The sequence below is a fragment of the Magallana gigas genome, chromosome 9 (assembly GCF_963853765.1).
Source record: "Magallana gigas chromosome 9, xbMagGiga1.1, whole genome shotgun sequence".
NCBI classification, from domain to species: domain Eukaryota; kingdom Metazoa; phylum Mollusca; class Bivalvia; order Ostreida; family Ostreidae; genus Magallana; species Magallana gigas.
In genome coordinates this window covers 13,903,705-13,917,230 of record NC_088861.1, presented here as the reverse complement: position 1 = coordinate 13,917,230, position 13,526 = coordinate 13,903,705, and the positions used below count along the sequence as shown (strand labels likewise).

The 13,526-nt window shown below is 31.0% G+C and overlaps 2 long non-coding RNA genes across 2 annotated transcripts; one reads left to right on the top strand and one right to left on the bottom strand.

The window, feature by feature from the left end:
- The first annotated feature begins 1,485 nt into the window (after positions 1–1,485).
- On the top strand, positions 1,486–10,032 carry LOC117692131 (uncharacterized). The gene is made up of 3 exons (XR_010709660.1): positions 1,486–1,677; positions 4,124–4,990; positions 8,910–10,032. It is a non-coding gene; the product is annotated as an uncharacterized lncRNA (long non-coding RNA).
- Positions 10,033–11,259: 1,227 nt separating this feature from the next.
- Positions 11,260–13,085, bottom strand: LOC136271713 (uncharacterized). Its single transcript, XR_010709661.1, has 3 exons — positions 12,997–13,085; positions 12,468–12,554; positions 11,260–11,850 (listed from the first exon to the last, which is right to left on the bottom strand). It is a non-coding gene; the product is annotated as an uncharacterized lncRNA (long non-coding RNA).
- Between the last annotated feature and the right edge of the window lie 441 nt (positions 13,086–13,526).

The window sequence follows — 13,526 nt, the reverse complement described above, 5'->3', positions numbered from 1 at the left end:
CATACTTAGGCTTAATGAAATCAATTGGTATAGTGTTATAAGTGGAGAATCATACTACACGGATACTTTTCAATCATACTCGGTTGGTTAGAAAACTCAGATGTGTTTTGATAAGCAAAATGGTCGCCAACACAATGTGAAAAAGTTTCACCACAGTCTGCTATACTTAGAATAACCATGGCATGTAAAACAAACTTCTTAAAATAAATGATAATGGCTGTCAATGTTCGCTCTGTGTCTTTTCCCACTAACTTTTCCCTCTCAGTTTGCATCAGCAGCTTGAATTTACAAAGTTGACGTTGACGTAATCATTTGACATTGTCATTCAAATTCATTTGATTATTTAGGCCCTTGACTAATATCATAAACTATACTTCGCCCTCCATTATGTGGACATTGGCAATTACATGTATACGTAAATGTAGATAATTTTTGATAAAGCTTTTTCATGTTGTAAACCATGATTTTAAATAGAGCCCATGTTTTTGTTTTACTATGTTGGTATATATATTAGAATATTATTTCGTATAGAATAGCAACCAGGAAAGTAAAGAATCGAAAATAAGTGAAGAATGTTACAAAAGTTTAGTCCCTTAACTTTTTGTGATTCTTTAGAGCCAATAGCGTAAGCTTCCTATTTTTTTTTATTATAAGTTAGATACTTTATCAATGTGAGCCCGTGCCTTAATTTCAAAAGTCAACATCCTTTTCTTGATAAAATTTCGTATTTTGCAACACATTTTCTTCAACGAGTGTTTAAAACTTATCATAAACAAACACACAATACATCAATGGAAAGTCAAACATTGCAGTTTTTTTAAGTTTCGTATTCCTATATTTCTTCTTAGATTTTAACCTGTTATCGGTTTTGATGTTTTCATGTTTAACCACGTAAGTCTTAAGAATAACACACAAACAATGTACTTTGTTTGACCAAAGAATTGGTGCTACATGTATATGTTCAAGGTTATCTCGTAGGGCACACAACTTTAAATGCTAGCAATAAATGTAAATTTCTAAAATTTCTAAAAATATACACATTTAAAAACGGTTTTAAATATGAAATAAAAAGTGACAAATGGCTAGTAAGAAGATACCTTCTTTGGTTTGATTTCGAAAACTTAGAAATGGTTCTGTCTTGCTGACAGTGTTCAACAACAATATAACACTTTAAAAAGTTATGCTCCGCAAACAAAGAATATTTAATTTCTTTGTTTGTAACAATTAAAATAAATTAGGTAGATATGATACATGATGAATCTGTGTTTTGTTGGTGTTTAATTTCCTCAGTAGTTTTAGGCACTCATCTTAAGAGTTTAGTTATACATGAGAAAGACATTTCTATTTTAGAGATTAAATCATATATAAAGACAGTTTTTCCTGGAAAAAAAAACTTAAACGCAATATTTATTATGCGTGTTCTTTTGTAATGCAAGGTAGCTGTGAAATTAGAGACACTGATATTTACCTGCAGTTTTTAAATCGTATACCTGGAAAATACAAGATTTATCTGGGACTTTTCCTTAAAATAATACTTCCGCTTTTGACTTGTCGGAACAATCGGGAAAACCATTCGAAAGTAAGAGAAGTTCTCGTTTACAAAGTTGGTGCTCTCTTATTAAGGATAATTTCTGAAAAGTTTCAAAATTGGTTGACCGCACAGGGCACAGTGATTTGGTATGTAAAAAGCGATTTTTTTATACAATGTCTTCTTGTTATATGTTTTTGTAGATGTTTAGAATTCAGCCCAATACGGGTAAAAATAAAACTGCTCTTAGATTTGTTATTCAAATAATCTAAAATTAAATTGATTTGATAAACATAATCAAATGAAACTTGTGCTGTTAAAATATTGCTTTCAATTTTTTTTAATATTTGAACTGTAAGAAGTTTTAAAGGTAAAAAAATAATACTGCAAAAAACACAATAAGTCATTAATAAAGTAAGTGGTTGTATAAAAATGAAACATTAATATGTACTGTGTACAAATGAAGCATTAATATGTACAATGTGGTTTAAAAGGGGGAACTACTTAAATCCTAATTGATTCCAAGTTAAAACTAATTTGTTTTTAAATAATTCAAACGCAAATCATGAAAATCTAATAAAGTTTTAGTGTAGTCAGAAAGAATTTCTGGGTTATTATCGTAAAAGTTTACCCGCTTTTGTATAGAAATTGTTGCTTTGAAATGCAAATATATAAGAAAAATAAATATCCGCCGATTAATTTCACAAAATCTTAATAAGCCCGCAAGGCAATGTTTTTCTTTTTAGTCCGCTACTTGTGAAATCGAATAGGGATTATTGTCTTCACGCGATCTATCAGTCACTCTTTTCATACTTTGTTTTTATAACCATGGTTTTTGTTTTCGTTATGGTTTAGTGAATTGATTTAAAACTTGCTGTGTAACTTCATACTGATGATCTGCAGATTGACGTTGTAGTTTAACTCCCGTTTCATGTGCTTTTTGTCATAAGGTGTTGCTTTTTTAAATGTCACTCGTATTGTTACGATCAGTCAGTGTTCCAATTGTACTCGTATAAGACGGTAAAAACCCGTGTACATTATCCTCTTTTAATACATTTTATCAGCAGAACTTTTTTAAAATATTCTTTACCGAGTGTTGTAAGAATTCCTCGAAATCTAGATAAAAATAGGACTATTCCATGAATAACACTGGGGTAACCTAGATACAAATTTCACCGACTCTTTCTCCCGACCTACATGTATTCAGCATTTGAAATTACCTGTGCTGATAGGGGAGAATGCTTACATTTTGTCTATATCAGATATCAGGTATTTTTATACAGAAACAAAGTGCAAAACGTTTAAAGCATTTTAACAGTTCTGCTTTTAATAGTAAATACCCCGATTATCAAAACATTATCTACACGTGCAATGCATTTCACAATTTCAATTGAAACTAACCATGCCAATTGTTCGCATGCTTTTATTGTCTAATAGTGGGAAAAACATTGTTCTACAATTCTAACAAATGAACTATATGTTTTGACAATTGGGTATTTTTATTTTTACAATTCTGTGAGACCCCCCCCCCCCCCCCCATCTTACTTCTCATAAATATTTGTGCAAAGGTCACTTGGAACAATCACAGTTGCAGTTTGACATTTTTTTCAAGTACATTATAAGCTTTTTTATCAGGAAAACAAGTGAAAAGCTGTCAATGTGACAGCAAACCGGGTGTTCTTTTATGTGAACTGTATCCATAATCCATGTCAACCCGTATCCAGTGAAATGAAGTACCCTATATGCAGTATTTTGTCAAAAAAGACTAAGTTCAAAAGCTGGTATTTTAATAAATAATCAGAAATCAAAATCCTAGCCATATACACACCTCTGATATATGTACAATTAATCTGCTTCTTATCTTGAAAACTGTAGGAGGAGTTATCCGTACAGTGAGGGTACCCTATATGCAATATTTTGCCAAAAAATGACCAAGTTCAAAAGCTGGTATTTCTTTCATAAATTATCGGAATTCAAAATCCTAATAATATGCACACCTCTGATAAATGTACAATTGATCTCCAAAGAACAATTTCCTATCATAAAAACTGTAGGAAGAGTTCTCTGTACAATGAGAGTTCCCTTTTGTCAGCCGTCTGCCCGCCCCCCACCCGCCCGCCATTTTCACCATTTTAATAACAGGATTTTTCCGTTGGAAAACCCAGTTAAAAATCACTCGCTGTATCTTTCATCTTTTGTTGCATATCAAGTGTCGGTGTCTTTGGGAACTATTTAAATAAATAATGCATCACGTGATTACAAAATATTTCTTGCTTAGTTTTTAGCCATTAATGCCAATAGTGAGGGATCATATTAACATAGAATCTTTCCTATATATGATCACTACGTAATACATGTACAATGTACTGTGAACATCAATTTATACGAAACAGATATCAACAAATATTAAGCCAGGTTTTTTGGTTTTGTTTTGGGTTTTTTTTCTTCTTCTTTTTTTTTTAGTTACACATTAATCTCAGCACGGCACATATTTTTACACTTTTCCTTAGAAATAAACACAATAAAAACGCTAATACAAAATCACTACATTCTATTTTTTCAGCTATTTTTGGATTGGTTTATTTTTAATTGCAGTGAAATGGCTCTATCATCAGAGAGTTGGGTAGACGAATTAAACAGTAGATGGACACCCGTTCTTTTTCTTGTCTTGGGTATTTTTACCATGATAGGACAGATCTATATTGGTCCAGTTGCATGCAATTTCCCAGGACATTTTTCAGAATCGGATGTCAAGTATGGCAATTTTAGATGTTTTACGGCAACCTATCTTGGCGAAAGCTCATTTAAAGCTTTTTCTACAATTCCGACGGTTTCTAGCGATTTTGAGGAAGACAAAACTTACATACGAACCCTGTATCAATACGTTCCTTTAATTCTGATATTACAAGCAATGTTCTTACGTATTCCGTGTTTCCTGTGGAAATTTGGAGAGAGAAAACTAGGCATGCATTTTGATGTGACGTCCGGAAAATATGGTGACAATGGTAAATCGGTCGGAATAAGACTTGCAGTCCACTTGATGCAATGGATCGAGGCCAGAAGCGTAAACATTTTATCCATTGGGTCGTTTACAATTTTCCATTGCTTTATTAAACTTCTTTATTTAGCGAGTGTTGCAACTCATTTTGGACTATTAGATCATTTCCTTAAAAAAGAAAATCATATCAGTTTTGGATTACAAGTGCTTGAAAACATCCGAGAGAGTGATGCATATTTTTTCCAAAATTCACCTGCATTCCCAAGAGAAATAATATGTACCTATGCCAAAGTGTCTGTACAAAGTATTCAAAAACAAAACGTACAGTGCATACTCCCTTTTAATCCGTATCTGGAGCAGATTATGGTTATTATCTGGTGGTGGATGACCTTCCTTATTGCTTTAACTATATTCGATGTCTTCTGCTACTTTTTTGGAGCTCTTCGACCGAATTCCAGGAGTTGGTAAGAATTTCCGATACCGATGTGTTTGTGAACAGAAGTGTAAAGTAAATTATATTATACTTACGTTAGGAATACAAATCAAATACAAAACGGAGCATCCCCTCGCGACATGACTTGTTGTAGGGGGAAATGCATTATTTAGTAAATACATGTAATAAAAATAATATGACAAGTATTTCTTAAATCCACTTTAAATTCATAATGTCTTTTTTATTCCAATCCCCAAGCTTTGTGGTGTATAATTTGGGGGAGGGGGGTTACATTGATGTGGTTCCACAATTTTCCTATTTCTAGCAGAAACTGAACACATATGCTTTAAAGTTTAAAAATTTAGATTCTTTTAGTGACATTCATTTTTATATAAGCATACATAAACGATCTGTATACATTATGAAACATAGCTGAAGATCTAGTAATCTGTAATCTGCTCTGATGGACAATTCTAGTTGTTTGTCGTATGTCAACCCATAGTAGTAGATATGCAATTATTAATATGAAATAATTTTCGTTTGATAAATGTGCGATATTTTGGACTAGTTCTATTGTAAGTAATACGGGAAAAGTTTCCCGAAAGTCGATCGATTCTTTCGATGTAAGTCGGATGACTTTAATCTCTTGCCCGCTTCAACTTTTAACTATGGGCAATCTTGTAACCCTCTAATACCACAAAACGTTTGTTGTTTTACCTTTACTAGATTTAATCCCCGAAAATGCCAAGTTGTTGATTTGAACTGCATACGGTAGCGATTTACTTCAAGTCGAACATAAAGTTACCGGAAACGTCTGTTGTCAAGTCGAACATAAAATTCCTGTTTTAACTTCGCTTTTTACGATAACTTAGAAATATTGAATCACTTGACTTGGGAATCGATAGGGTTTTTCCTTTTACCATGCCAAAGAAGTGTACAAAGTTTAATGAATATTTATGAGAGGGTTTTCTTGGAATTTCGCAAAAGAGCTGACAATGAACACATACATACACACATACATACACACACACGCACAGCAGCGATGCTATATCCACCTCGCAACAAGTTGTGCGAGGTCATAACAAAGTTTAACCATAACCTGACATCAGTATAGGTAAAATCCACACACAAAAAACAGGTACACGTATGAAACATCGATCCTACAAGGGCTACATGTATTTTTTGGAAGACACTGTTTGGGCATTTTATAACTTCTGCAGTATTTTATACATGATACAACCTGATAAGGTATAACAATCGTCTCTGTGCATATAATAACTAGGTTGACAATTATAAAAAAAATATCTTTTTAAATTAGAATTATTGCACAACATTCAAAGATAATTCATTGAAAATCCATTATCAAGGAAGGTTTCAGGATACCTGTTGCAATTTGTCTTTGTCCATCATCGTGAATTAATTTTACATTTTTATCTTCTGATGAAAAATTAAAAGTCCAAATGTCATCATTTCTTGCTTGAAGTTTCTCTGGGATATGAAAAATCAAAATTTAGAAATTGTTTACCTTACCAATCTTTGAACCGCAAAGACGGGGCCAAATACATGTATATAAAAAAATGTTTACAAAGTTCTTCTCCTCTTCTCCTGTATACATGTAGGAGAAAAATAAATGCATGTTTACAATGTCAATGCACCCTTCTACCAAAATAGTGAAATCAATGGCCCTTGGGTCAGGAATCCAAGTTTAAGCCAGTTGACGGGGTCAATATGGCCATATACTAGTAGTACATGTAACAAGAGGCAAACAGGCCCTAACAGTCACCTGAGTATCATAGCCCTTACACAGACCTCCCGAGGAATCTCATATATGCATTTGAATTAAGTTTTAATTAAGTCTGGAGTAAAAAAATAAATAAATACTGTACTGACTATCCGACCCCTAAAATCTTTCAAAAAGGACCACGTGCTTTAGTACGTAAAACAAGATCTTCAGAAGGGTTGTATCATTTTAATAAAATCGAAGTTAATACAACTGCTTATAGAATCACTCTGTTTTACTAATATTAGTTTTACCGTGTCTAATATACAAACTTGTTAACCGATATTAGCCATACCGTATCCAATTTTCACATCTTTTGTATTTGTTTTATCAAAACAAAACAAACAAAAAAAAAGAAAAAAAATATTTCAATTGATATTATTGAATATTGTTTTCAACTAGTTGTACTGTGAAATTAAAGCCTTCATTTTATTTATAGCCATTTTTATTGTTCTTTTGTTTTTTTATCTTTTAAGATTTCAAATCTAAGAAATTTTTTAAATCTTACGTGAAAACGATCATCAGAAAATAATATCCCTTGCGCCGAATAGAAATTCTAGCAATGAAATAAATGTAAATTTTCAAATCATGTATCATCTATTAATTATAAAGGAGAGGAAGTGCACAATCCTGAGACCGTAAATTATTTCAACTTCCAAGAAGGACGGTAAAAAATCGTAATTTGAGTGTTTTACTAAGATTTTACTCCGAAAAAAAGAGATGCGATGGGCGCGCCGATGCACTAAATATGTTTTAAAGATTTGTGATATTGTTTTAAATAACACATAAAATATCAGAAAAAGAATTAATAGCTTTTGAATATGAATTATTCAAAAGGTCATAGTTAATACCTGAATAATTGATGTCATATCAAATAATTTTTTACGAGTACTATGTAAAACAAACAACTCATATTTTTTTTTATAAATTCAAATTTCATGTATATTTCCGTATTAGGACAAAATCATTTTCACTAGTCAGGGGTATTAATGCTGTCAGGTGTACGTATCTGTTGGGATAAATTTATTTATAGAGGTAGTTGCAGAGTTCCTTCATTTTTACAGCATTTTTATTTCTTTGCGGCATACTGACCAAAGTATTTAATTTTTAATCCGTAACCCAGTAAATGAAAAAAAAAATATTGCGTAAATTGTAAAATTCATGAAACCTGGATCAAAGATTTAAACCAATTGATACAAAATCTTCACCAATGCACCAATTAAATGTTCAATTTTAAATTTATCATTATGTACTTTGGCGATTTTACTGTAAAACGTTCCGTTGTTGTACTCATTTGCATGTATGCTAATGAGCTTAGGGGAACTGTGAGGAATTATAATTTGCGATTTGCCCCTTCATTTGAGGATTATTGCCATAAAGAAAGATATTAGTATGAGTCTGTTATTATGTTCTCTTCTTAAACTGTGGAATTTACAAGCTTGGGCCTTTTGTGGAAGTGGGGGGATGGGGGTAGGAAAATATGGCCATATAGTGAACATGTCTGTTTCAAGTCACACGGGTTACCTACTGCCGTTGGTCGTCCATTGTCCGTTACAAATTTTGCATTAGTTACGGTACTCAGATGACCGTCAAAGCCTGTGGGCCTCTTGTTGAAAAATTGACATCCCTTTTATTCTATCCCTTACACCCATTTTAATTTTGAAGACACATCTAGTATACGCAAGAAAAGATAAAAATGTTTATTTTAAACCATTTGTGTGATTTAAAGATGATCCAGATTTTGGTGAAACAAGGTCATTGAAATATGACATGCACTGTTTACATGTAAATCTCCATGTCTAATCGGATACTTGTACATAATCTGAAACGATTATTGATGTTTTTGTTTCATTTTTTGCTCATAAAAAATCCTGGAAACAAATGTAAATTGAGCAAAAGTGCAAAAAAAGTAAAATTAAAAGTACCATAACTCAAACACATTGTCTGATATGCTTCTCAAGAAATTCTTGATACAACTCTTTTGATAAGCGGGGCACAATAAACTTAAAAAAGATAATGATTTGAGAGCAGATGTCAAAGTATAAATCGAGAACGTTCAATATTAGCGGACAAATTGTGCTTTTAAGGAAATTTCGAAATTCTCAGTTATCATCTACCCAATTTATGTACATGTTCATAGAGTGAGGGAACGATTTTTTCTTTTTAATAGGTTTGTTAAATCTAATTTGTTAAGGATTGACCTGGAAAACCCAAATGATGCATTTGAATTAGATAGGAAAAAAACCAGGAAATTTGCAGACTGGTTAGGCGGAGACGTCATTCAATTTCTCCAAAACATCCAAGACCAAGAAAATGGATGTGTCGTCATGGAAACCATCACAGAATTGTGCAGGATTAGACACAATATTGGGTATTCCACACCTGGCCCTTCAAATGAAGAAATTCATGGCATGGTAACATCATTCTTATCGTATGTTACAGCGCACATCAATGGCCAAACGGAAGGGACAGACGTTTGAAGTCACCATAATGCAATTAATCAGATTCGATATTTCCCTGTAGCATAATATGTAACGAATTAGCAATATGATATATCTGATATTGTACTGTGACGTTATTGGTGTTCTTACCTTTCTTTGCAGAGCTGTGTTCTTTTTTTATAACATTTGTAAATATTTATCGAAAACCTATCTAAAAGGGATGAAGTTTAAAGGGAATATACGCTATTTTAAACATGTAGGTTAATTTTTTAATTACTTAGCAATTATATGTTTAATGACTGTATAATATATACTATAGCCCCCTCATATGTATAAGCAATGCTATTTAGTATACAATAAATGGCATCATTGTAAAAGAGAGCTGTTCAGTATTGTTGATATTTGTTTGTACAGACAAATTGTCTATATGCATGGAAGATGTTAGATCATAATAACATGCGATTAGTTGACTGAAAAATAAGCGTACTTAATAGAATTTATTCTCTCATAATGTTCTTGATATGTGTTTTTTAACCTTGATTTTCAGTAGTTCTACGTGAAAATGTGTCTTATTATTGTTGAATTGAAGAACATTGTTGCTTGAAAAACTATGTCCTCGTTTTGTGTACTTTGACACTTATTTATCAACAAAGTAGAAATTACATAGACATTTGAACGTTTATCCAGCTGGTACCTAGCACATGTATATAGTAAAAATATGAAGTCCTCTTTAAACTTTAACTTAAAACCACGGAACATTAAGTAAGTTTAATCGAGCTTAACATTTACACCAGATTTATAAATTATTGTATATATAAACACAAACGACAATTTACAATATACTACATGTATACATGAAAGTAAAAAAAATTCTCAGTTTATTAAACAAAACTCTTTAAAATATATTTTCAGTTCTACTTTATACTTCCGGAACATATTGTCGATGTTTGGTTATACACATGTTCATAGAATAAAATTATTAATTGGATAGTTATGACAATGTTATCCCTTAGAAGAAAAATTCTTTTAAAAGAAAGAAAGTATGATTTAATTCAACGTTTTATAAATACGCAAACAGTCTCTGATGTAAAATTAAAAATTGAATAAATGAGAGTGCATTTGAAGTGCATGGTTTCATGTACTATTCACGTATCATTATAAAAGTGCATCTATATATTTAATATTTTTTCTTCATCCTTGTTGACTCAACATTTTACAAAAGTCAATAGAATCGATTAATGTCCCTATCATTAAATTGGTTAAAATCATTTTTTAAAATGCTTGAAAATGTATTTTTTCGGTGTTATGATTAGAGAAAAAAAATAGATAATTGAATGTGAAAAACTTCAACGAATAATGCACAACAATTGATTGATGTTTATCTTTACATGAATAATATAGCCAAACTTTTAATGGTGATGAACACAATTTCACTGCTTGTTAAAAAATATTTTGAAGTTAAAGTTCCATTTAATTATACTGCAGTGTTTTCCTATATTTATCATTTACCCTTTTAATGGTATGATTATTTTTTTGATTTTCCTGATAATTTCAAGGAAGAATAGATGAGCAGTTTTCCATCACAAAATTAATTATAGACATTTTTTTGATTAGGCCTGAAAGATATTCTCGGGCTATGTTTAATTATATTTAAACTGAACCTACAATATTAGATACACGGTAAATAAAAGCAATTTTAATTAACCTACATTTCACATCAAAGCTAATCCATAGAAGTTTTCAGGACATTGGATGACAATATTTTTGTTCACATAATGATACATGTGTTAATTTAAAATATTGGCGTTTCTAACGTGCAATTACAGCGAATGTTTACTTAGTAGTTGCCATATTCGAAATAATTGACAAATTTTTCTTAGTTCAGTTCTAATAAAAACATTAATTGATGTACAGCTACCTACTTTATGTTACCGATTGATAGATACATAGAAACATATTAATATAAACAAATGCCTCATCCAGTGGTCACACAGGATACACGTACGACTGTGGGAATCAGTACAAAACAATATAGGAACACTCAAAACAATAAACACTGATCAAATTAACAAAAACCTTGTTAAAACATCAACTTAAGTAAAAAAAAATGAGAACACATGTTCATATCAAACCAAAATTAGCGTATACACTCATTTATCATCATAAAATTGAGGGGAAAACACAAGTACATAAGGAACCTATACTATTTAATACAAATGGATTTCAATTATAAAGAATTGTAACTTTCCTGTAAAATGGTATTCGATTTTGTTGTGGCAATGTTCTCAGGTTTGTCAAAAAAACAAATGACTTAGTCAATCATAGATAAAGATGTAAAACTATTTTAGAATAAAATAAAGAACAAAAATAAATATGACATAAAGTTATAGCACTTTTGCCATTTTATTTTTGTTGGATTTGAATAAAGTTATTGAAAGGACGTAAGCATAAGAAAGATTGAATTTAATAAAATAAGTATGCATACATCTTCACAAATCTTTGATTTGTATTGCTATGCGTAACGAATAATCAGTACTATGTATATGACAAATAATACTGCTGCAAAAATAATGATACTGATTATAAACTTGAAATATGTTGAGGTATTATTCTTTTTCTTTCCATTGCGTTTGCTTGTGTAGACGTTTGTCTGTCCTGTACTTTCTGTAACTAATACAAAATGGTACTTTAGGACATTGTCACTGTTATCACACATTATTATTTCAATTTATTTTTTAAAAACTTTTAACTTTTTGTAAAAAGAATTGTGATAATTGTCTAGTGACATGTATATTCAGAGTCAAATACCTACAAGTAACACTACCTCACAATTGTTTTGTCATGTTACATAACAAGGCTCTGTTTGCATGAGCTTGTATTACATATGCTTGAACGTTCTTTCAGATCTAAAGTCATATTTCCTTTGTTAATTATAGACACAGTAAAGCAGTTTTAAGTGTTTTTGGTGGGTTTTTTTTGGGGGGGGGGGTGAGTTGTTTTGTTTTGTTTTTTTTACATTTGTGTAAACTGTGTAATTTAATTATCTTCTTAAACATTGGTTAACAGAAACAAGAGACGGGAATAAATTACAAAATGTAGCACTCTTAAAAAAATTGCGACCTTTGTATATGCATGAAATTACTTATATATATTCAAACTTTGGTTGACTATTAAAATAAATTTGTAAGCACTGTTAATATAGTTTAACGCATACAATTAAAATTTAATTTCAATTGGAGCATGAAGTCATGGATAACATTACAAATCACAAAGTTTATCATATTTACCATTTAATCTTGCGGTATGAACAATAGAAGTTGACGAATAGCCACTGTAAATGGTCCACCATAAAGTTGACGCATTAAAACCTTGTTCTAAAATGACAACAACCCATGCCACCATATCAAACGTTAACAGTTGATAACAAATCGTATTCATAAGACAGCTTTTGTCTCTAAAAGTATTTATGATATTACCTACTAATTACCCTTTGAAATGTTCGACATAACCTACATGTATATATTGTAGGCGGGTATATCGATCAATAGATTTCCTTAGTACAGACAATGATTAAAATTTTCATCCCCTTGAAATTGTACATTGTAGATCGAAATTAATCATTTGATCCCCATGCAGCGATTTTTAATATATATGATAGCTATCATTCCAGAATCAAAATAGGATATTTTTCATTTAATATGCCAAAAATAGTTACACTGCTTTTCAGATGCTAAACTAAATAAAAATTAAACGGATAATGTTGAACATTGATTTTTTTATAATAAATGAATAAAAATACTATTAAAAAATACTTACGAATACTGGTACATCTGTTTTCTATTTTATTCCACAAGTAACCTTGACAGCAAATAAGGGCTCCATTAGGACTGTAGAGCATATTTGAAATCATTTGGATTGTACAGAAAAAAGTACCATAAACAGGAAAAACCTCAGCTCAATATAATAAGAAATTTTTCGAAACATTAGAATTTCGATTTCTGTTAATTGTGTCTACCATATAAAACAAAATATTAAAAATAAATATGCAGCGTGGACAGTCCTATAATCTTACCTTGTACATAATTTTGAATCTAGAATAGCAACATATGATAATAAGACCAATATTATTTTCATCATCATGACTGATGATTTCTAAAACAAATAATGTTTAGCTCGTTAACAAACGTCACCGATTTACTTCCTTAACACACTTTAATGAATTTTTCCCTGTATGTTTGCTATCAAGTTCAATCTGATTGAAAATTCGCAAAGTTAAAAGCTCACACAAAGTTTGACAAACCATGATATTGGTGAATGCCAAATTATATCATTACAAAATATTGGAG